This window comes from Protopterus annectens, chromosome 9.part0 (genome assembly GCF_019279795.1).
Source record: "Protopterus annectens isolate FY-2018-M chromosome 9.part0, PAN1.0, whole genome shotgun sequence".
Classification (NCBI taxonomy): domain Eukaryota; kingdom Metazoa; phylum Chordata; order Ceratodontiformes; family Protopteridae; genus Protopterus; species Protopterus annectens.
Window position 1 is genome coordinate 353,888,318 of NC_056743.1, and position 25,782 is coordinate 353,914,099.

Sequence of the window (25,782 nt, forward strand, 5' to 3'; positions counted from 1 at the left end):
GTTGTGGTATTGTATGAGGAAGTCAGGAGTGTCAGAGAAGTATGTAAGAGTGGTACAAGATATGTACGAGGGTAGTGTGACAATGGTGAGGTCTGCGGTGGGAGTGACGGATGCGTTTAAGGTGGAGGTGGGATTACATCAAGGATCAGCTCTGAGCCCTTTCTTATTGCAATGGTGATGGACAGGTTGACAGACTAGATCAGACAGGAGTCCCCGTGGACTATGATGTTTGCAGATGACATTGTGATCTGTAGTGAGAGTAGGGAACAGGTGGAGGAGACCCTGGAGAGGTGGAGATATGCTCTAGAGAGAAGAGAAATGAAGGTCAGCAGGACTAAGACAGAATATGTGTGTGTGAATGAGAGGAAGGATAGAGGAATGGTGAGGATGCAGGGAGTAGAGGTGGCGAAGGTGAATGAGTTTAAGTACTTGGGATCAACAGTTCAGAGTAATGGTGAGTGTGGAAGAGAGGTCAAGAAGAGAGTACAGTTAGGATGGAGTGGGTGGAGAAGAGTGTCAAGAGTAATTTGTGACAGACGAGTACCAGTAAGAGTGAAAGGGAAGGTCTACAAGAGGGTAGTGAGACCAGCTATGTTATATGGGTTGGAGACAGTGGCATTGACAAAAAGGAAGGAGTCAGAGCTTGACGTGGCAGAGTTGAAGATGTTAAGATTTGCACTGGGTGTGACGAGGATGGACAGTATTAGGAATAAGTATATTAGAGGATCAGCCCAGGTTGGAAGGTTTGGAGACAAAGCCAGAGAGGCAAGATTACGTTGGATTGGACATGTGCTGAGGAGGGATGCAGAGTATATTGGGAAAAAGATGCTAAGGATAAAGCTGCCAGGTAACAGGAAAAAAGGAAGGCCTAAGATAAGGTTTATGGATGTGGTGAGAGAGGATATGCAGGTGGTTGGTGTGACAGAGCAAGATGCAGAGGACAGGAAGAAATGGAAACAGGTGATCTGCTGTGGCGACCCCTAATGGGAGCAGTCGAAAGAAGAAGAAAGAAGAAAAAAATATAGTAAATCCATTCAGTCATATTAGGGAAATTAAGTACAAAGGAGTGTATTTCCCTTTTATCTTATCTGTTAGAGATTGTCTTTGGAATAATGAGGGTTTCAGAATTAATCCCGTAAGAAGTGGGTTATATATAATGAATTTAAAGAAGGTGGTTTTGACTTAATAAACCCTATCATTGAAATAATAACTAATGACATAAAAACCTTCCAACACTGGATCCATCCTAGATCAGTTTCATCAAGGGCAGGTCATGCCTACTCAGCCTGGTGGGCTTCTTGCAGAAGGTCACCAAGGCAACGGATGAGGGCAAAATGGTGCATACTGCCCACCTTGACCTGGCCAGGTCATGTGATACTATATCCTACTCGGGCATTGTAAACCAACTCACAGAATTAAGCATTAACCCCTGTGTTGCATGCTGGATAGCCAGCTGACTCTCATATAGGACCCAGGAAGTTAGGATGAGGGAGTCCACCTCCACAAAGAGGCCAGTTACCATTCCACTGAAGTAATGGAGATGCTTTTGTGCAGAGAAAGCAGTGTAAACAAATAACAAACGCCTGTGTATTTTAAAACAAAACGTAGTGCATGCTATACAATAAGAAGTGGGCTCTCATCCAAACCACATATGAAATCATGGTTGGTGGATACTTGTCAGGTTACCATGTTCAACGCAACAGAGATGAGCTCATCAGGAGGACAGATTGGTGAGAACCAAAGCCGTCACATACTGTTTACCTGGGATTTGGTCCAAGCTTGCTATGGTATACAGTGGTGGGAGTCTCATCCATATCAGACACACATCCAGTGGCTCAGCAAATACACTGCAATGTGCACATTAGAGTTAGAGAGAGATTGTCATCATACATGTAGTTGAGAAATCAGAAATTCACCATGGGCTATCTATTATGTCTCTAATGGACACAGGTAACATGTAAATTCTTACCCAGCTTTCGCCTAGCTTTCATACCCCTGGTGAACAGCATGCAACAAATTTGGTGTGTTATACTCTCTCTCCCTCTCTCATTTCATGTCCTTAGTCACCCCCCCCCCCCCCGCTCATTAGTCCTTGTCTCATTCTATTAGTCTGTCCTTTTGGGCAGCAGAAAACTCTCTCTCTTCACAGTTTTGATTGTTATGATAAATCACTGAGGATTACAACCAATCAATAGTGCTAGACATTAGAGTTTCAGCCTTCGCATCACTCCGAATTTGCATGTTCATGATAATGCTGCTGCTGTATTACATTTTTTAAGTGAATTCAAATAATATTTAGACACTGTTTTTGTCTTTGTTCTGAATTCTTAAGCAAAGTTGAAAGTTATGCTGCCAGTTTGAAACTCAGAACTCTCTATAACACTTAATGTGAGCCTTTTCCAAGTTCAGGTCAAAAGTTGGAATATCGCCTTTCAATGCCAAGAGAAAATGAAACCTCTGAATTGCTCATGTCACACCTAAATACTTGTGTGTTTCGTTCATGAAATACATAAGTGTAATCAATGTGCATCTTAGTTAGCAGCTACATGGCTTGCACTCAGCTCTCTCTGTTCCTGAAAGAACACGGTAAACCTGTACCACCTTGGATAACTAGACTTTCACATCACTTGTTCTCAGAGCTCTTTTGGTCACAAGTACTTTGAAAGTATGCATTCATGCTATGGAATCATGATGTCTTATGATGCCATTTCACTTTTGTGCCTTTAACCTATGCCCTACATATTTTTTGTCCATCAAGGTTAAGGATTTCTGTGCTGTTACAAAGTCCATGTCTTTATATATTCATTTTACTCTTCTTAATATATGCAGGTTGTTGCTGTGAAGGGCTGGTATACTTATCCATGAAATTAAACAGAGGCTGTTTTTAGCCTTGCTCTTTGACTTTGTGCTCATATTACTAGCCTGGGATATTACATTGGCACGCTGGTCCTAATGCAGAGAGTAACATACAAAATGGATATTTTGGGGTACCTTTACACAGCTGGTGCTTAGACTGTTGTAAGAGACAGGTGTGCACAAATGATATGAGCATACACTAACGTCTCAGTTGTGTCAGCCTTTATGATCAGTCCTAATAAGCCATAAAAATAATTCAAGTTTTTAGCAACTTTGATGTAAACAGGAATGAGGAGAATACAGAGCAGCCAATCAGGAGGCAGGATTGATGACCTTTAGTGCAATCAGACTACAAGCCAATCAGGAGGCAGGATTGATGACCTTTAGTGCAATCAGACTACAAGCCAGTCAGGAGGCAGGATTGATGACCTTTAGTGCAATCAGACTACAAGCCAGTCAGGAGGCAGGATTGATGACCTTTAGTGCAATCAGACTGCAAAAGTTCAGAGGTCCGAGGAATAACAGAGATGGCCGAGTGACAGCAGTGTCCTGCAACTCAAGTAAATCCAGCACATACAGATCACAAATACACAACATATGTTTTTAATAAGTGTTCTGAACCAAAACTCAGGTTCAGAAACCTAACATTTTGCATGCTTTATTGCAGTATTATGAGTCATATTTACTAATCAGTCTTTTAATGATTGCTTGCAACACATGCATGGGTATGCAAGAAAGTTTACAGCATGTCACTTAACTCTAGGATTATATCTACTTTTTTGGTATGTACATTAACGTTCAGAAATCTTGCATGTGCAGAGGTATGACATTTGTGTAATACTTTGCACAAAGGGGTAGTAGATGGTGACTTTTCAGCTGTTCTAGTCAGTCACACCAACCAGTGCCAGTACAGATTTCTAAGTTAAGTACAAGTCTAACCGACAACAAGGCCAGGACACTGATTTATTAAAATAGAACACAATCAAAAGACTACCGCCTCGGCTCTAAAAAAGGCTAGAGTGTTTTGATTGTGTTCTGTTTTAATAAACCGGTGTCCTGGCCTTGCTGTTGGTTTGATTTATAATTTAGTTTAGTTATTCTGTTGTTTACATTAAGTACAAGTCTGTCTGGATATAGAATATTCTGGAAATAATATATTGCAGATTATTTTTCTTATCTCATGTCAGTCTGTTTAGTGGGGTCATCGAAGACCTCTTTGCAGACTATTAATTTACTGTTATTTTATTCAGTTCAAAGCTTCCTTCTATATGATTTTTTCACATTGAGTAATAAGACAACATGATAATTTTCACCTATTTAAAGATGTAAGACTAAATTTACAGGTAATAGCAAGCATCTTTGGCATGCTAAAAATATCAGGAGATCATTATGCAGTTGTGATTTTACACAAATGCTTTAAACTGTAAGATGCAAAACACATTTATGTTTCTTGATTTTGAACAAAGTCCTATTATTACTAAAATAAGATTATGTCAGATGTTGTAGTATTAAGTAAATTAATAAATGTTCCCGATCCTCAGGGACTGCCAACTTCTCCACATTATTACCAGCATAGATTCTCTATTCGTCTTCAGTATGTTAACTACACAAGGTCTCAGGGAAATAACAAACGAGAAAATAATTAAAAATCCCCCCCCCCTCGATATGGGCTGCATACATTCAGATGAGCTGGTGAAGTTTGTTGAAATGTCCCTATTGACTGCAAGCACAAGTGAATGCAATCTGCAGCCAGTTTTGTGCATAAGATTTTGGTAAAATAAGGATTAGGAATATGTCCTTCCCTAAGGATTAGAAATATGTCCTTTCCTAAGGATTGGGAATATGTTCTTTCCCTAAGGATTAGGAGTATGTCCTTCCCTAAGGATTAGGAATATGTCCTTTCCTAAGGATTAGGAATATGTCCTTCCCTAAGGATTGGGAATATGTCCCTTCCTAAGGATTAGGAATATGTTCTTTCCCTAAGGATTAGGAGTATGTCCGTCCCTAAGGATTAGGAATATGTTCTTTCCCTAAGGATTAGGGTATGTCCTTCCCTAAGGATTAGGAATATGTCCTTTCCCTAAGGACTAGGAATATGTTCTTTTCTTAAGGATTAGGAGTATGTCCTTCCCTAAGGAATAGGAATATGTCCTTTCCCTAAGAATTAGGAATATGTTCTTTCCCTAAGGATTAGGAGTATGTCCTCCCCTAAGGATTAGGGATATGTCCTTTCCTAAAGATTAGGAATATGTCCTTTCCTTTTTGTTGTTGTGCAGTCTCTGAGCTAGTGGGTCATTATGGTACAGTCCAACCAGTGTCCACCTGCCTAGCCTGAGTTACCTGAGGTAGCACTGTTGTGTGAAAACTGGACATAAAACCAATCAATCTGTCAAACATGAATTAAGGGTCACTAGACTGAACAGGATGTAGCATGAGCTATGATGAGATGATGGTGAGGAGCAGACTGGACATCCTGTGTATCCAGGAGACGAGGTGGAAGGCCAGTGTCGTAAAACCACATGACTTACATTCTAGAGTCAATTACTCAGCAGAAGGACAGATTAGAAGTAGTGTAAGGTTTGTGATGAGTAAGAGACAGGGCAATATCTGCAGTATTTATAATCTCAGCATATGCCCAACAGCAGAGTTATCATGCAGAGATAAAAAAGCGCATTTAAGCAGTAAGCAACAGTTGGTGTGGATGATGGGAGACCTGAATACTCATATTGGGACAGATATGAGAACTGCGTAGGTTGATATGAGTCAGACACATACCTCACAACTGTACCGAATTCCTCAGAATTCCACGGTTTTGAGGATAAAATAATGGGGTGCCACAAATTCCCGAGTGGCCCCTTCAAATCATGATTTTTTTTTTCATTTACAATTATTTTTTGATAATGCTGATGTCATCATGCAGCACCAGTGTATACTGCAATGTCATCAACATGCAGGGATGTGATGATGTCAGTGTTGTGAGACAATGCCTGACCCTGGGCCTTGACTGCCTGTAAGAGAGCTTTTAAAAAAAAACAAAAGTTGTTTATGGCCACAAACCCACTCAGGACTTGCATCAGCTAACAAAAAAGGACATTGCATCAGACGATCTGATGAGTTGATATCCATGCTGATTTGTACGATTTGGACAGCCAAGACTGGTTACCAGCAGCAGTACCACTACTTTCAAATTGTTTGTTCATTTACTGGCATGTTCTGCCTTAGTTTCAGTGAAGGCATAAACTCCAAAATCACTTCTAGAAGTCCAGGATTACTGCTCCATATTTTGCAAAACGAAGGAGCCTATTCATTGACTGGCTCTGGACTATTGGTACTAACAAGCATTTGGTGGACATTTCATTTCCCCCCAGTGTTTTAAGGCTGGAGAAATGGAGGTAATGTGGATGCTGGCTCATAGACTGCAGTGTTTTACTACAGAAACATAAGGTAGTGTGGCCCTCTGTGATGGTGTTTGATTTTAACCCACGCTTTAAGGGATAGGGTTCTCCTCTGTCAGCTGCTCCACAGTCTGTCACTTGGATCTACTGACCTTAAGGACATTCATTTCTGGTCACAAATGTCCCAGGTAATGGGGTGAATACTATAAAAAGTGCATTCTCTTAATTTACTAAAAGGAATGTGATTGTGGCATGTTTCTTTCTAAACTGTGATTATGCAAAGCTTATTTACTCTTGTTTTTAAACACAAAATGTACATCAGAACACAACTGCATTTAGTTGGGATATTGCACTACAGTTTGTTTTACTTTCAGAATTACAGGGAGTAACAGGTCATACAATTAATGTTGTTGCCTTACGAGGCTTGGTTCTCTGGTTCAGATCCTGGATAGTGCTCCTTGTGTGTTGGTATACAGGTTGTATGGGTGAGTGAACTATTGTTCAACAGCGTTGCTGCAAATGTCATTTAGTGTTTGGCTGTCTTTGCTCGCTGCAGGAAGCAGCTTGTGTAGGATCAGTAATTATTAATTGACCTGTACTAGTAAGAGAAATTCCATCAATGAACAATGTTGATAGAAGAATTTCACGTGATGAATTGGGTAATAACCGTAGAGTAATTTTCATTTTCACATATAATTTTGAGGCTTTTAACATTACAAATATCATCCTTAAAAATTGAAATTTACTATCAAATGACAAACATATTATTAACAAAGTAGGTGAAAAACCAACTTTTGTATTTAGAAGGGGAACTAACTTAAAAATTTTAATGGAGACATCTAAATTAAGCTTTACTAGAACCCCAGGGATGTTCAAGTGCGAATCATGTAATTACTGTGGACACATAGCAACAGGGCAGAAATTCACTATTAAAAACGACATATATTATACTAAAAAGAGGTTCAACTGTAAGACATAAATGGTGGTGTACCTAGCCCATTGCGACTTCTGTCCAGTTTTTTACATTGGAAAAACAGACAGAAAGTTTAAAGAAAGAATATACGAACATCTTTACAGCATAAGGAAATATAAGACAGAAAATGCTTTGGCTAAGCACATTGAAAACTTTCCGACACTTAGATTTAAATTTAGAATAATCAATTAAATTACCCAGGATATAAGAGGTGGACCTAGTTCACTATTATTATTGGAACAGTTAGAACTACTCTGGCAATTGCAAGTTGATGCCCAAAACCCTCCAGGTTAAATGAGACATGTTCTATTTTACCTTATTTAAAGTTAAAAAGTTTGACTAGATAATTCCAAGCCCCAAAGAGAGTTGGCCAGTATAAAACATTAATAATTCTATAAGTGGTTTGTAGCTTAGTGTTTTATAATTGCAATAATATTTAATCATGATTTTAATATCATTTTGCACTTTATTTTTAGTATTGTAACTACATGTCTTGAGGCACACATCTTGGTTAATATGAGATATAACCAAATGTTTTAAGTGTACTTGGTTCTTACACTGGGGAACTGCAAGACTGTCTTTGCCTTTAAAATGTTTGCTTTTAAATGGTTAATTATTTGTTAATTATTGTATTTAATATGTAAATGTACTTGTCACATGGTTGTTTATAGAGTTCTTAAGCAATGGCTTAAGAAAAAATTAGTTATCTGAAGAAGTCGAGTCTGTGTACCTGACGAAAAGTGCTTCATTAAATGAGTCTGTGTATCTGACGAAAAGTGCTTCATTAAACGAGTCTGTGTATCTGACGAAAAGTGCTTCATTAAACGAGTCTGTGCACCTGATGAAAAGTGCTTCATTAAATGAGTCTGTGTATCTGACGAAAAGTGCTTCATTAAACGAGTCTGTGTACCTGACATGAAGTGCTTCATTAAACGAGTCTGTGCACCTGATGAAAAGTGCTTCATTAAACGAGTCTGTGTACCTGAAGAAAAGTGCTTCATTAAATGAGTCTGTGTACCTGACGAAAAGTGCTTCATTAAACCTTTATTATTTTTAGCTCTTCTAGTCCCTTTTTTGCTTCAGTAGCTCCATTTTTGTACCAAAGTTAATAAAAGTGTAACTCTGCTTGGTGGCTCACTTGCCATTTTATTTTTCATTTGTTGGTCATTATTGGCAGTGAACATTTGGTGGAAGGTTTTAATTATAGACTTTTGTTCCTGAATTACTGATCCCGGTTTTAAGTGTGGGGATGTTACATTATTGTTGGCAATCCAGTAGGATATTAGCTGGACATTACAGGCCATAAGAAAATCATGGCAAGAATTGTGAGGTGCAGTATCCAGAAGGACAAAATCACTCATCAAACTAAAAAAAAAAAAAATCAGAGAACAAATGCAGTCTACTAAAGCCAAATTTGAGGAAAAATTGGCCTTCCATGCCAAAGCCAACCACAAGACATTCTTTAGCTTTGTCTGCAACCTCAAAGGCAATACACAATTGTGTGCAAAGCTCACAGTTAATGGAGCCACCTATAATGAACAGGAAGATACAGCACACCTACTGGCCAACAAAACAAGCTCCAACTTTACCCCTCTTTATCCCACAACATTCCCTGAGGAAATGCCATCAAATATAACTCCCCCTGCGATCACTAGGGAACAGGTCCTTACTGCTTTCTCTAAGGCCAAGAACACTGCATCAGTGGACCCAGGATGGCTTCTTTAAAAAAAAAAATATATATATATATATATATATATATATATATATATATATACACACATATATATACTGAATTTTACATCAATGACATTTTGTGATAACAGATTTATAATACAAAACTACACACAAAAATAAAACTATTTACAAAGTCGATAACAATTTACATCCAGGATGCCTTCTAAATAGTATGAAATGTGACCTATCAGGCCTCTGGAATTGCAGTTTAACCATAGCCTCCAAACAGGCTTTATGCCTCATGAATAGAGAACAGCACCAGTCATCCCTCTGCAGAAAGGTGGGCCATCTACAGACCCTGGAAACTATAGATCCATATGTCTCACTAATCTCCTATGCAAAGCCATGAAAGAATCGCCATGGAAATGATGAATAATGACAATGGAAACCTCCCGACACTGGGCTCATTGAGGGCAGGCAATGCTTACTCAACCGTTGGTTTGGTGACCTTCTCAAAGAAGGTCTCTAAAACAGGCTCCCCATCCATGTGAAGCAGAGTTCATCCCTATCCAAATTCAAGTGTAATTTGGACACTTGGATGGGGAACAAGAATTTCATCCCTAGTTTGACAACTACGTCTCTAATGGTCTCAAGCAGCCCAGCCTATAAATTATTCATCTTACAGGCCCTGTTTGTAAATGTCTCATCTTCCAAGGTCCTTCTTACACTTATGAAGGGTACAACAACTTGTAAGGGATTTGGGATGCATGGCTATGCTTAAAAAAGCCCTTGTGGTTGTTAGACTAGTCAACACCTATGAACTAATCAAAGCCTATGAACCTAATAGCAAGCTATGTACAAGGAACCAATGACACAAGTATGAACATTGTTATGACTCACAGAGGGGTTCCCAGTAGGAATGCATGTCCATCAGGGTTCATGTTTGAGTCCACTGCTGTTAATACTGGTGATAAACTACATTAGTAAACAGGTTAGAGGTGATAGATCAACAAACCTTATGCATGTTGATGGTGTGGCATTACATGCAGACTCTGAACACAACTTCGGCAAATGACAGAGGAATGACATGTAAAACTGAAGGCACATCAGAAAAACTGAATTGAGTGCCATTAAGATGTCTGTCATTGCAGCAAATGAGGAAAATCCAAAACAGCAGAAAACTAAGATAGAAGAGAAAATAGTGGAACGGGTTAACAATTTCAAGTAACTGGGAGGAGTGCTCGAAAAGGAAAGAAGTGTGAACGATGGAGTCGAAGGCAGAAGCAGCTGAATGGCACAGAAGGTTAAGGGCAGTGAGCGCAGAGGAATACCAAAGCAGCTGAACGATGGAGTCGAAGGCAGAAGCAGCTGAATGGCACAGAAGGTTAAGGGCAGTGAGCGCAGAGGAATACCAAAGCAGCTGAACGATGGAGTCGAAGGCAGAAGCAGCTAAATGGCACAGAAGGTTAAGGGCAGTGAGTGCAGAGGAATACCAAAGCAGCTGAAAACTAAGATGCACAAATCAGTGGCCATTACTTCGGTGTGGTACACAATCCTGGGAAGTAAAGACTGAACAGCTGAGCAAGCTAGAGGTGATGGAGAAGAAGTGCCTGAGATGGGTGGCAGAATACACACAGTGAACTAATGAATAAACATTGACAACAGATCAGAGAAGGGCAAACAGAACAGATTACAGCAGTTTGGCGGTTTGGGCACAAGTGCAGGAAACCAGATGACAATCTGGTGAAGAAGGCTTGGGAGATACAGGAAGAAACAAGGGGAAATTAAGACATCCAGCCAAGAGATGGATTAGATAGGTGAGACAAGAGCTGTGCCATTCAGGCATAGCTGTGACGAAAGGTAGGGTAGTCATTGAATTGACAGAGGCAGCAACAGCTGGCATTACAACCCAGTCTCATTTAGAAAATGGGAAGAAGGAGGTAGATGATGTGTTTTATATATACAGATAGAGGACAAAGATTTAGGAGTGGGGGAGGCCTAGAGGAGCTTACCCTATGCAAAAACTGTCAACTGAGAAAAGCTTTTGAGCTAGGGATTCTTTGTTGATCAGGAATTAATAGCTTCATAGGTAAGTACTAGGCTATTGGCCCTAGGGGCTATATAAGCCGAGTCAAAAAGGTACCCTTTCAACCAATTTACCATCACATTTTCTTTCACTGAATGAATTCTCAGTCAATAGACATGTACTCATAAATAAATATATATTATATTATGCATACATCGATTACTACAGTAAGACAGTGTATAGTATAGTTAAATTACAGCAAGAGATCATCTAGCTTGGTTCCAGACTGGAGCTCCTTCTGTGTGGAGTCTGTATGTTGTAACTATTTTTTGTCAGTTTTCTTCAGCTGCTTCTGTTTCTACCCACATTCCAAAGACATGCAATTGGTTGATCTGTGATTTTCCTTTTGTTGATAGGTTTATGTATAGAGCATGTGTGAGTATGTATGTGCGATAGACTGGTGCCTTGCCCAGAATAAGTTTTAATATCTTGAATCCACTGGCCACTAGGGTAGGCTTCACCATTCCAGTTCATATAATATGAGAAGAAAGACAAAGCACAGCTGTGTAAAACCTTACCATAACAGTAGATGTCCTTCTCTTTACTGTTACAGCATTCTGTGTAACACCTTACCATAACAGTAGATGTCCTTCTCTTCACTGTTGCAGCATTCTTTGTAACACATTACCATAACAGTAGATGTCCTTCTCTTCAGTGTTGCAGCATTCTGTGTAACACCTTACCATAACAGTAGATGTCCTCGTCTTCAGTGTTGCAGCATTCTGTGTAAAACCTTACCATAACAGTAGATGTCCTTCTCTTCAGTGTTGCAGCATTCTGTGTAACACCTTACCATAACAGTAGATGTCCTTCTCTTTACTGTTGCAGCATTCTGTGTAAAACCTTACCATAACAGTAGATGCCCTTCTCTTCACTGTTGCAGCATTCTGTGTAACACCTTACCATAACAGTAGATGTCCTTCTCTTCAGTGTTGCAGCATTCTGTGTAACACCTTACCATAACAGTAGATGTCCATCTCTTCAGTGTTGCAGCATTCTGTGTAACACCTTACCATAACAGTAGATGTCCTCCTCTTCACTGTTGCAGCATTCTGTGTAACACCTTACCATAACAGTAGATGTCCTCCTCTTCAGTGTTGCAGCATTCTTTGTAACACCTTACCATAACAGTAGATGTCCTTCTCTTCACTGTTGCAGCATTCTGTGTAAAACCTTACCATAACAGTAGATGTCCTTCTCTTCAGTGTTGCAGCATTCTGTGTAAAACCTTACCATAACAGTAGATGTCCTTCTCTTCAGTGTTGCAGCATTCTGTGTAACACCTTACCATAACAGTAGATGTCCATCTCTTCAGTGTTGCAGCATTCTTTGTAACACCTTACCATAACAGTAGATGTCCTCCTCTTCACTGTTGCAGCATTCTGTGTAACACCTTACCATAACAGTAGATGTCCTTCTCTTCAGTGTTGCAGCATTCTGTGTAAAACCTTACCATAACAGTAGATGTCCTTCTCTTCAGTGTTGCAGCATTCTGTGTAACACCTTACCATAACAGTAGATGTCCATCTCTTCAGTGTTGCAGCATTCTGTGTAACACCTTACCATAACAGTAGATGTCCTCCTCTTCAGTGTTGCAGCATTCTGTGTAACACCTTACCATAACAGTAGATGTCCTCCTCTTCACTGTTGCAGCATTCTGTGTAACACCTTACCATAACAGTAGATGTCCTCCTCTTCACTGTTGCAGCATTCTGTGTAACACCTTACCATAACAGTAGATGTCCTCCTCTTCAGTGTTGCAGCATTCTTTACCTAAGGGGTCTTCTGCCAAGGAAAGTACAACCTTGAGTCAGTATATCTAAGCCTTTAGTACTTGTAGGTGTTGTAAGTCATACGCATGCTCCCCACACAAGGTGCAGGGCATAAATGTGAGGTACGGTGTACACACTCAGAACAGAAGGAGCCGAGGAGGAACAGAATGCCCTTCAGGACACTGAGAACATGTGTATCCAGAAGGAGAAAAAGGTCGAAAACGAAGACCACCATAACCATGAGGACAAGCACTAAAACTTGAGGTGGTTGGTGGGAGGGAGTGAATACTGAAACAGTGAAGAGAAGGACATCTACTGTTATGGTAAGATTTTACACGACTGTACTGTGCATATCACTGTTGCAGTATTATTTGCCTAAGGGAGACTACAAGAGCTCAAGAGGAGGCCTGAGAGAAGGAAGGCACAGAAAAGGCCTCTGTGAACCAGTGCAGGATAGACCTAGTGAAACCAGCTAGAAATAATGTCCATCTTATAATGCTTAGTGACAGTGTACAGAGGACCAAATAGTAGCCTCAAACCCTTGACAAAAGCACCGGCAGGGGCATGTGCTCTAGTAAAATGCACCTGTACTGTTGATGAAAGACATTTTCCATGTACACAATGTCTATGACAATGGATCAAATACACTAAATATCAAATGGCCGGAAAACCGAAAACGCTGGTGATAGAAACCCATTTTATGAGATCACAGTAGAGTGAAAATCTGGAAATTTGACCTTTCCTCACTGTAGTGCAATCTTGGAGTTAGTATATATATATATATATATATATATATATATATATATATATATATATATATATATTTAGTGAGGGGTGTGGGGGGTGCAGCCCCCCACAAAATGGTTTTCTATCACCTGCATTTTTGATTTTCCGGCCGTTTGATATTTAGTGTATTCAATCTGTTGTCATAGACCCCCAAAGGCATGGGATGAAAAGAAACAAAAAAGCTGCTCAGATTTTCAAATAACTTTAGTTTTATCCAAATAACATCCAAGCTGTCTATACAAATACAAGGTGTGAAGAATCTTCTCACTGGCAGACTGTGGAGAATGAAAAAAGGAAGGACAGATGATGAGTAGACTGATTAAAGGACAACTCATTCGCCACCTTGCACATAGAAGAAGGATTAGTACAAAGAGACACCCTGTCTTTGTGAAACATTAAGAATGGAGGAATAGCTATGAGAACAAACCCAGCTGAGAGCAGATCACACAAATAAGAGAGAACCAGTTTAACTTTCACAGATAGGGAATCCTGATGGTAAGAGAGATACCAGAAAACATTGCTTCCATTTAGACATATATCATTTTCTGGTACTGTACTCCTGCAGAACCTGAAGCACATCCTTAGAAAAGAGGTGCCTGAAAGAGATCAAAACCCTTTCACCCACAGTGTCAGTTGGAGTATTCAAGTAAAGATGGATAAGAGACCTTTTGTCTTGTGTGAGAAGATCCACCCTGTGAAGTAACTTGTGGTGATTGCCCCTGGGAAAGTGATAAAGGGTGTATGGCATTGTGAAGGCATGCATACTTGATATCCACAGATACCAGAAATGCCTGGGCTAGAAGAGGAAGAAATAACATCTGCAGAGAGAGCACCTGAAGGGAAGGAATCTTGAGGAAGGTGTTCAGCCTGGAAAAGACCCAAAATTGGTCTCTATGTACCTTCAGTCAAAAGAAAGAGTGAAGAAGCTCTAGGAAAACAGAGATTTGTTCTCGGGGAGGCTGAGGAGAGCTTAAATAAAGGAGGTGCAGAACCAAAACAAATTTTGTTACCCAAAGGAGCATCCAACAGTTTGCCCTATGCTTTCACTGGCCTTGAGTGAGATGTCTGGGGGAGGACAGCAGCCACATCAGACGTAAATTTCTTGACCTTCTTTTTGGCAGATTGCTGGCCCTTGACATGAGAAGATTCTACCACAGCATCCTGAACCAACATTTAAGACATTAGTTCTCCAGATACATGGACAAGGAGGAGACATGACTACACTGGGTCTAGGTGAAAACTCCTGGCTAACAGAGCACTTTGTATAATCAGAGGAAGCACCCAAATAGAAGAGACATTGGTTGTGATGGTCTTTATGTGGAGACTGTCTCTCACACTGACATTCTCCCTTTCTGGATGACATGAATACAGTAATCACAGAAAGAAAAGAACTCCAATGGGACACTTCAGAAAACACAGCATGAAAGCAGCACAGTAGAAAGCATTCAGACCAGTGTTCAACAGTGGCATTCATACTGGTGGCAACAGAATTCTGAGTGCGTGCGTCTTTGCATCAACATTATGATCTATGTCTTGCATGGAGAGCATACACATGACGTACAACTGCTACCATACTAAAGGCTTTGGTATTCTGGTGAGATGTTGGGCTGTCCTTGGCAGGAGGTCCCTTAGGTAAACAATACTGTAGCAGTGATATGAAAGGACATCAACATATGCAGCACCCACAACAGTACAATAACAGTCACAGAAGTAAGCCAAGGCATACATCATACACAGCATGAATATTACATCCCAAAATGTAAGCCCACACCTGAGGACACACACACACACACACACACACACACACACACACACACACACACACACACACACACACACACACACACACACACACACACACACACACACACACACACACACACAGACACACACACACACACACACACACACACACAGACACACACACACACACACACACACACACACACACACACACACACACACACACACACACACACACACACACACACACACACACACACACACACACACACACACACACACACACACACACACACACACACACACACACACACACACACACACACACACACACACACACACACACACACACACACGCACACACACACACACAGACACACACAGACACACACACACACACACACACACACACACACACACACACACACACACACACACACACACACACACACACACACACACACACACACACACTTCAGAAGTAAGAAAAAAAGACTAAGCATGCACAATATCTCATATGCTCTGAGGCATCTCTGAACTTATTTTCATAAGATGAAAGTAACCATAATACTTTTAATATATAGGTGAGTAACATGGAAGAATCTCGGAGATGACAACATCTAATTTGCAGACAGCACAGCTAATGAGGGAAACTTGTAGAAACATCAGCTTATTGCTTGCTTTCACAAATATTTCATCTCAGCTGTGAAACTGTAATTCTCAGAGCTGTATTTCTACCCATAATGGATGTTATCTCTTTCACACTGTTGTACCACTGAGGAGTTGTTATAGATAAAAAAGAGAGTTTGGGTGTCTAATACCCACATGTGGCAGAGTGTGGTGCTTGACAATACAAAACATGGAAAGAGCGATTTCAGCTACAGTTACAAAAGGTACACACTCTGAAATGAAGGGCAACTCCAGTGTGCTGCTGGCAGTTAGATTTTACCAGAGGTACCTCTTTTTTTCAATTTCTAGTAACAGACCTTTTTTTGCCACCAAAAAAAGAAGGCTCAGCAATGCCAATCTTTGAGGATAGAATGCAGGGTTTGGGGTCAAACTCAACAAGAACACATCTTTAGTTAGTTCCATCTCTCACCACCACCATCCCTTTTTACTAGATGATTAGTGTCAGTTTTAAAAGAATCTAAATTATCACACTCCAATAAAATATGTTCCAGGGGTTTACTTCTAAATTTCCAAGTTTCAAAACTTTGCTAAGATCAAGACCATAACATCAAGGTTTTGAAACTTTCAACTGTTTAGAGAGCACTGTACAGCATGGAATGGTATATTTACTGTTTTCCTCACTGTAGTGTGATGTCAGAGTGGGTTTATTTAAGAAGCAGAGGCTGGGGGGGGGGGTGCAGGTGGGTTTTCCGCCTTCAAAAACGTAAAAACAAAAAAAAAAAAAAGATTTTTTTTTTTAATTTTTTATTTACATTTTGAAATTTCAGAACTTTGATCTTATGGTCTCGACCATAAGAAATTTGAAGTTTTGAAACTTCGAAATTTAGAAGTACACCTGTTCCTAGGTACCTCTTACCTCATTCTTGTACTCCCAACAATTCCCTCTAGTCTCTGGGAGTATCCTAGACACCTTTGATGATATACAAAAATATTTAGGGAGAGATTTCCACCCCAAAATTCAGAATTGTCATTTCACTTGGAGCTTCACAAATGCTGATCTATTAATTATCTGTTATTTGGATCTGTGGTGATGGCTCCCAAGCTGCTCTAATATTTGATGCCAGACCCATATTGTCCCAATGTAGAGCCTGATATGACCTACTAAGGAGCATTTTTGTTGTTGTATGCAGCGATCTGGCTTCATGTACCAACTTATACCTCCCACATGCTTAAGCCATTTTTGGCTTCCTCATAAAGTCCTCTATAGGGCAAGCAATCCTTCCTCTGCAAGGTAAATTCCATTTTAGCAGAATCCCATTCCCTCATCCCCTCCTTATTTATAATTTTTTCCCAATACTGGATCGCTGTGTGTTGTCTGATCCAGCTGGCACCAACTGTATTTTGACAATACCAACAACCCCTTCTAAATATACATCCAATAGGATTTATTAACCATGGTGTAGGAGATCACTGGACTCCACTAATTTTTCAAACACCCACTTGAATGTTTGCCTGCTCCATTAGTTGCATGAAATATCCTATTTTTCTCTGCTAGGACTTTGTATATTTTTCCAGTTTGTTTGATATCCCACCATCTGGAATAGTTAGATCAGCTTCAGCTGTATAGCTTTCAAATAGCTTCTTAGGTGTGGAAAAGCCACTCTACCTTGTGAAGCTAGAAGCATTAATTTCTCCGAACTAACCCAGAGGGACTCACCATAACAGATTAACGTTTTCAGCTCCCTATTTCTCTCTCTGCAGATCACCTCCTCAGGGAAACAGGAGGATGATTGGCACATGTAGAAAACAAATGGAACAAAAAACATTTTTACAAGTTTTATTTTACAATCCAGATCCAAAATTAACATTTGAAATTCCAGAATGATTTTAATTACTTTCCTCTTTATTTCCCAACTGTATTTTGGTATCTGTTCCACAATTTTTATCAACCAAATACCCAGGTATTTAAACTTGCCATGCCCCCATAGAGAGGGATAATCCTGAACTAAACCAAATGAGGATGTATAGTTAAGAGTATGTAATTTATCCTTATTAAAAGATAAATAAATAAGAAATGCCTTGCTAATTCCTAGTTTCTCCGTTTCCAAAAGAAAGCGGGTAAATAAATTAACACTTTTGCAAAGTGCTTGACAGATACTTAAGATGGTTAAGAAATTGTTTATTTTTATAAGATCCTCTAAGTAGCATTTTGAACTTAAGCTTATCTCAGCTACAAAAATTGGGTTTTATTTTATTGATTCATGATTTCATGTGAATTCTGATTCAAAGAAAAATGTTGATCAGTACTGTAGTGTGTTCCTAAATATTTTACATTTTCAAGGACTAATTTCATACGTTATTCATATGTATGTGTTACTGGGGCCTTAGGAAATAAAGGACATATTAGAGGTTATTAGATTAATTTTGTAATCGGAAATTTTACTAGAAGAATTACCAGCAGGAGTAATGATACAAGGGAAAATCATAGATTCATAGGTAATTATTAGGCTAGCAACCCTAAAAAGCCTATTTAAGCCTGGCATTGTGCTTCGCAAATATATCTGACAGGTTTTATATCACTCATTTTATAAGCAGTACACCTTTGGTATGAGTGGTCAAGCATTTACAAGTGCCCTCTTTTTAATAGGGACATACACAGCAGACCAGTGGTAGATTTATTATCCACAGATTGTAGCTGCATTTGAATAAGTGCAGGGAGTAACTCTGCTTTATATGGATGGGAAGGTTGTTCTAAAGAAGGTGTAGTCTGTCAGACAGATACCTGTCCCTCCAACATGTCTTATTTATGTTGCAGATGAGTTTCAGGTTGCGAGATTGGGTGTTGCTAACGCCATTTGTTTTGCAGATCTGTAATAGGTCCATAAGGACTGGATCAGAGGGTGCTTTGAAGGCAAAGTATGTATTGACTTTCAGCAGTCTTTAGGAGACTGAGTCTAATGATAAGGCTTTGAGGTGGCACATGTCTGCAGCAAGGCTTTGAGATGGTACAGGTCTGCAGCAAGGCTTTAAGATGGTACAGGTCTGCAGCAAGGCTTTGAGATGGCACATGTCTGCAGCAAGGCTTTGAGGTGGCACATGTCTGCAGCAAGGCTTTGAGATGGTACAGGTCTGCAGCAAGGCTTTAAGATGGTACATGTCTGCAGCAAGGCTTTGAGATGGTACATGTCTGCAGCAAGGCTTTGAGATGGTATATGTCTGCAGCAAGGCTTTCAGATGGCACAGGTCTGCAGGAAGGCTTTGAGAGGGTACAGATCTGCAGCAAGGCTTTGAGGTGGTACATGTCTGCAGGAAGGCTTTGAGATGGCCCATGTCTGCAGCAAGTCTTTGAGATGGCACATGTCTGCAGCAAGGCTTTGAGGTGGTACATGTCTGCAGCAAGGCTTTGAGATGGTACATTTCTGCAGCAAGGCTTTGAGATGGTATATGTCTGCAGCAAGGCTTTCAGATGGCACAGGTCTGCAGCAAGGCTTTGAGAGGGTACAGATCTGCAGCAAGGCTTTGAGGTGGCACATGTCTGCAGGAGGGCTTTGAGATGGCACATGTCTGCAGCAAGTCTTTGAGATGACACATGTCTGCAGCAAGTCTTTGAGATGGCACATGTCTGCAGCAAGTCTTTGAGATGGTACATTTCTGCAGCAAGGCTTTGAGATGGTATATGTCAGCAGCAACTTTGAGGTGGCACATGTCTGCAGCAAGGCTTTGAGGTGGTACATGTCTGCAGCAAGGCTTTGAGATGGTACATTTCTGCAGCAAGGCTTTGAGATGGTATATGTCAGCAGCAACTTTGAGGTGGCACATGTCTGCAGCAAGGCTTTGAGGTGGTACATGTCTGCAGCAAGGCTTTGAGATGGTACATTTCTGCAGCAAGGCTTTGAGATGGTATATGTCAGCAGCAACTTTGAGGTGGCACATTTCTGCAGCAAGGCTTTGAGATGGTATATGTCAGCAGCAACTTTGAGGTGGCACATTTCTGCAGCAAGGCTTTGAGATGGTATATGTCAGCAGCAACTTTGAGGTGGCACATTTCTGCAGCAAGGCTTTGAGGTGGTACATGTCTGCAGCAAGGCTTTGAGATGGTATATGTCTGCAGCAAGGCTTTCAGATGGCACAGGTCTGCAGCAAGGCTTTGAGATGGTACATTTCTGCAGCAAGGCTTTGAGATGGTATATGTCAGCAGCAGCTTTGAGGTGGCACATGTCTGCAGCAAGGCCTTAAGATGGTACAGGTCTGCAGCAAGGCTTTGAGGTGGCACATGTCTGCAGCAAGGCTTTGAGGTGGCACATGTCTGCAGCAAGGCTTTGAGGTGGCACATGTCTGCAGCAAGGCTTTGAGGTGGCACATGTCTGCAGCAAGGCTTTGAGGTGGCACATGTCTGCAGCAAGGCTTTGAGATGGCACATGTCTGCAGCAAGGCTTTGAGATGGTACATTTCTGCAGCAAGGCTTTGAGATGGTATATGTCAGCAGCAACTTTGAGGTGGCACAGGTCTGCAGCAAGGCTTTGAGGTGGCACATGTCTGCAGCAAGGCTTTGAGATGGCACATGTCTGCAGCAAGGCTTTGAGATGGCACATGTCTGCAGCAAGGCTTTGAGGTGGCACATGTCTGCAGCAAGGCTTTGAGGTGGCACATGTCTGCAGCAGCTTTGAGGTGGCACATGTCTGCAGCAAGGCTTTGAGGTGGCACATGTCTGCAGCAAGGCTTTGAGATGGTACAGGTCTGCAGCAAGGCTTTGAGAGGGTACAGATCTGCAGCATGTATTCATTTTGTGAAGAACCTCAGTGGACACTCCAGTTGTTGCACATGCCTGGTCAGGTATATATCGAAAAGTTGCAATGTACACAATGATTGGTCTATGAGGGTCAGTTAAAGTGGAACAATGACATCTATGGCTCCAGATGCTATATCCTTGCTTATAATTTGTGCAGTGTAGAATGATTTCCTTACTACATCAGACATATGATGGTCAAAGGCCAAGTTATTTTCCTGCTACACATATGCATATATACAGTTAATAGTACTGGACCTATTCTAGTCTCAACGTCCAGCTTGTTATATATAATACTGTAACACATCCTACACATGTGTATAAAGGATACAGCTAATAGTACTGGACCTATTCTAGTCTCAACGTCCAGCTTGTTATATATAATACTGTAACATTTCCTACACGTATGTGTATAAAGGATACAGTTAATAGTACTGGACCTATTCTAGTCTCAACGTCCAGCTTGTTATATATAATACTGTAACACATCCTACATGTATGCATATAAAGGATACAGTTAATAGTACTGGACCTATTCTAGTCTCAATGTCCAGCTTGTTATATATAATACTGTAACACATCCTACATGTATGCATATAAAGGATACAGTTAATAGTACTGGACCTATTCTAGTCTCAACATCCAGCTTGTTATATATAATACTGTAACACATCCTACATGTATGCATATAAAGGATACAGTTAATAGTACTGGACCTATTCTAGTCTCAACGTCCAGCTTGTTATATATAATACTGTAACACATCCCAAACATATGTGTATAAAGGATTCAGTTAATAGTACTTGAGCTATTCTAGTCTCAACATCCAGCTTGTTATACATAATACTGTAAAATATCTCACTCATATGTGTATAAAGATACAGTTAATAGTACTGGACCTATTCTAGTCTCAACATCCAGCTTGTTATACATAATACTGTAACACATCCTACACATATGTGTAGAAAGGATACAGCTAATAGTACTGGACCTATTCTAGTCTCAATGTCCAGCTTGTTATATATAATACTGTAACACATCCCACACATATGTGTATAAAGGATACAGTTAATAGTACTGGACCTATTCTAGTCTCAACGTCCAGCTTGTTATATATAATACTGTAACACATCCTACACGTATGTGTATAAAGGATACAGTTAATAGTACTGGACCTATTCTAGTCTCAACATCCAACTTGTTATACATAATGGATAGCAGCCACAAATGCAGAAGCAGTGTGGTAAATACAATAAAAAAATAAACAGGCAAACCAATGTGTTCTTGCACAAGAAGCAGTCACTTTAATAGGATAAAATCACGAGAGACTTAGCGCTTTTGCCTTTTACAATCCAGGCATCATGAGAGTCAAATAAAAAATCACAACAGTCACATTAATAGGAAGAACAGACTGACACCATTTCCTGTAACATCATGCATTCATGAATAATGCACTAGTTTATGAATGACATCCATGTTATTGGAATGATTGCAATAGCAGAATAAAATACTAAGTAATATGTTGTTAAAAATTATTTAAAAATATTATATTTAAAAACAAATTTTCTTTCCTAAAAACTGCTAGCATTCACTGAGGCTTGAAGGAGCCTGTATTTAAACCTGTTTTGCTCTTTTTGTCAAGGTACTCGAGATGGAAATTATGTCATTAATTCTAGGTTTCACCCTGGCATTGAGTCTTAATTGCCATTCAGTTTCCTTGATCTGCAGATATAATACTGTAAAACATCCTACACGTATGTGTATAAAGGATACAGTTAATAGCACTGGACCTATTCTAGTCTCAACATCCAGCTTGTTATACATAATACTGTAAAACATCCCACACGTATGTGTATAAAGGATACAGTCAATAGTTCTGGACCTATTCTAGTCTCAACGTCCAGCTTGTTATACATAATGCTGTAACATATCCTACACACACGTCTATAAAGGATACAGCTAATAGTATTGGATCTATTCTAGTCTCAATGTCCAGCTTGTTGTATATAATACTGTAACATATCCCACACACATATGTATATAAAGGATAGGGTTAATAGTACTGGACCTATTCTAGTCTCAACATCCAGCTTGTTATACATAATACTGTAATAAATCCCACACGTATGTGTATAAAGGATACAGTCAATAGTACTGGACCTATTCTAATTTCAACGTCCAGCTTGTTATATATAATACTGTAACACATCCAATTCCACACACCCTCTTACTGGTGCACAGCTTCTTCTATCCAAACCACTTTAGCCAAAGCTGCACCTGAGTATCTATAAGGATAAATTGTTTCAAACAAAGCTAGTTCCTTGGATGAGCCACATTGTGATACATGTGTTTATTAATTTAATTGTCACATCTTAATCTGTTGCCTATTACATCTGTTATCTTTATAGACCTTGACCTGACAGCACCTCTGTTTCTGAGGGCAGCTCTCGTTTTACTGTTTCAAACCTACACAACTAATCTTTGAACTTGGTGCACACCTGCTAAACAACTGCAGACCACAAAGATTTCCTGACAGAAACTAGGCCTGGACAGCCTTCGCTATCTTGCCATGCATTTTATTGCTAAACTGGCAACCTACTTTCTTTCCTTACCTCTCTGTTACTAGCAGTGTACCCCAAAGCTCAATTCTTGGTCCACTTCTTACCATTTTCATTAATGACATCTATACCTCTCCTAGGCAAGCATCACTTATACACTAAGCTGATCATTTTACACTAATCTGCTCACCTGACACTCTGGCATATCTTCTTGAAATCAGACAAGAAGCCTTCACTTCTGTTGAAAACTAGCTTCACAATGCCCAATTATTACTCAACCCCAAAAAAGCAAAACTACTCCTATTCCCCCCCAAAGCACATATGAAGGACAAAGCCTACTTTAAAATATTTTCAGTTAACAATACAAAGACAGAAATCATTTAGCATTCAAACTATTTGGTGTGGCAATTGATAACCTCAGATTTCAATTCCACATTCAAAACTATATAAAAGACAAATCACCAGAAACACGGCATGCTTTATAGACATAGAAACTTTCGTATTAACTCTGCTAAAACCACTTTTGCAACCGTTTACCACTTTCCTTCACTCTGTATATCATGCCCCTATCCTTACCAACTTACAGGTATCTGCTAAAACCAAATTTGAAATATGCTACAACAAAGTTGTTAAATTTGCTGATGATAAACAATACTATACACATCACTACAGGGCCCTTAAATGTTTGGACTGGTGTGAACCACCTCACTACGTGGACTTTGTATAACTAGCTACTGCCCACAACATCATTTATAACCCCCATGCCTGTCCTGCACTAAGCTCTGTTCTCCCTTCCCATCACCCAAAGAGACCCCTTCATTCTAATGATAAACAATGTCTCACCATCTATAAACCTCAAGAAGCAATTGGAAATAGCCTTTACTGCTACTCTGTTACCAAAAATGGAACTATATTCCACAGGCTATTAGAACTGTAACTGACCACCCCTCCTTCAGGCATTTTTGGAAAGGCCACCTGCTAAAGTCATGGCTCTGTGCTAAAGTCATGGCTCTGCGCTAAAGTCATGGCTCTGCACTAAAGTCATGGCTCTGCTCATGCTATTCTCCTTGGCTCAACATCAATCTTGTCTACTTTTCTCCTCCCCTATTTGTACAGATTCTCTAACTATCATCACTTCCTCATCTTCACTTGGCTATCCATCCCTCTCTGCTACATTACATAACTTTTTCCTGTCCTAATGTCTCTTCCCTTTTACAGTAACAATTAACTAAACACATGACTTTCTTTACTTATTAACTGTTGTGGATTGCCAAGAGTGTGCTCACAAGAATTGTATATAGTTTTACTTTGCTTTTTCCTTGTTCTCTTTGTAACATAATTATATTTCTCTATGCCTTACAATATTGTTGAAATGTATAATTTGCAACTGATTTCTTTTTATGTAATGTCTTTGAAATAATGTTTTCTTGATTAAATGGAGTTTTTCTCCTTGGGCCTCCTATGAAACTGGGCATTTGTGATCCAGTCAGATTTTCCTAGTAAACAAATGTTGTTGTTGTTGTTTCTTTCGGCTTTTCCCGGTTAGGGGTCACCACAGTGGATCTCTGGTCCGCTAATGATTGGTAGTTGATTTTTACGTGCCGAGTTACCAGCCCTGACACACAACCTTCAACAAAGGTACGCCCTTTCACTCATGTCTCCACGCAGAAGACGCTCTAGCTGAGAATCAAACCGGACAGCGTCTTACTGTGAGGTGACAAAGCTACCGCAGCACCACCAAGTGACATTCTACATGCTTTCCCAAATCCCTAACCACATAGTTAACTTTTAGGAGTGTATTATCACTGTAATTTGCAGGGGCAGTTCACTTCCCCAAAATACCATTATGCATGTTTTTGGCACTGCCTTTTAAACCATGACTCTGATATCAGTTACTAGTCTGTGCTCCTTCTTGGAGGATGTTTGTGTCTTTGGGGGTTATGACAGACTGTAGTTTGCAATAGTCTGCAAACTTTGTCAGACAAAGACCATTTATGTTGGTCTTGAATTCAAAGAAGTAGATGACAAAACAGAGTGGTTCCAGCACCAAGCCCTGAAGGACACCAATAGTGACGGGCCTTTTTGTAGGGGTAGGCTCACTTATCCTGACTTCATGCATCCTGTTAGCAAGCTGACTATCCAGTGGGTGACAAGGGGTTTATACCTACTTTTGTGAGCTTATCCACAATGCCCAAGTGGGATTTATGTCAAATGCTTTGGTCAAGTTGAGGTAGGCTGTATGCATCATTTTACCCCGGTCTATTGACTTGGTAACCTTCTTGAAGAAGTCCACCAGGTTGAGTAGACATGACCTGACCTTGATACAATCAGACTGGTTTGGATCCAATGTCTGCAGGTTTCCTATGTCCATGATTATTCTTTCCATGGAGTTACATATGAGATTAGTCAGGATTATAGGTCAGTATTTTTCCAGATCCATGCATTGCCTGCCCATCTGCAGAGGGATAACAGCTGCAGTTCTCCATTCACTTGGCATGAAGCCTGTTTGGAGGCTAAGACTGA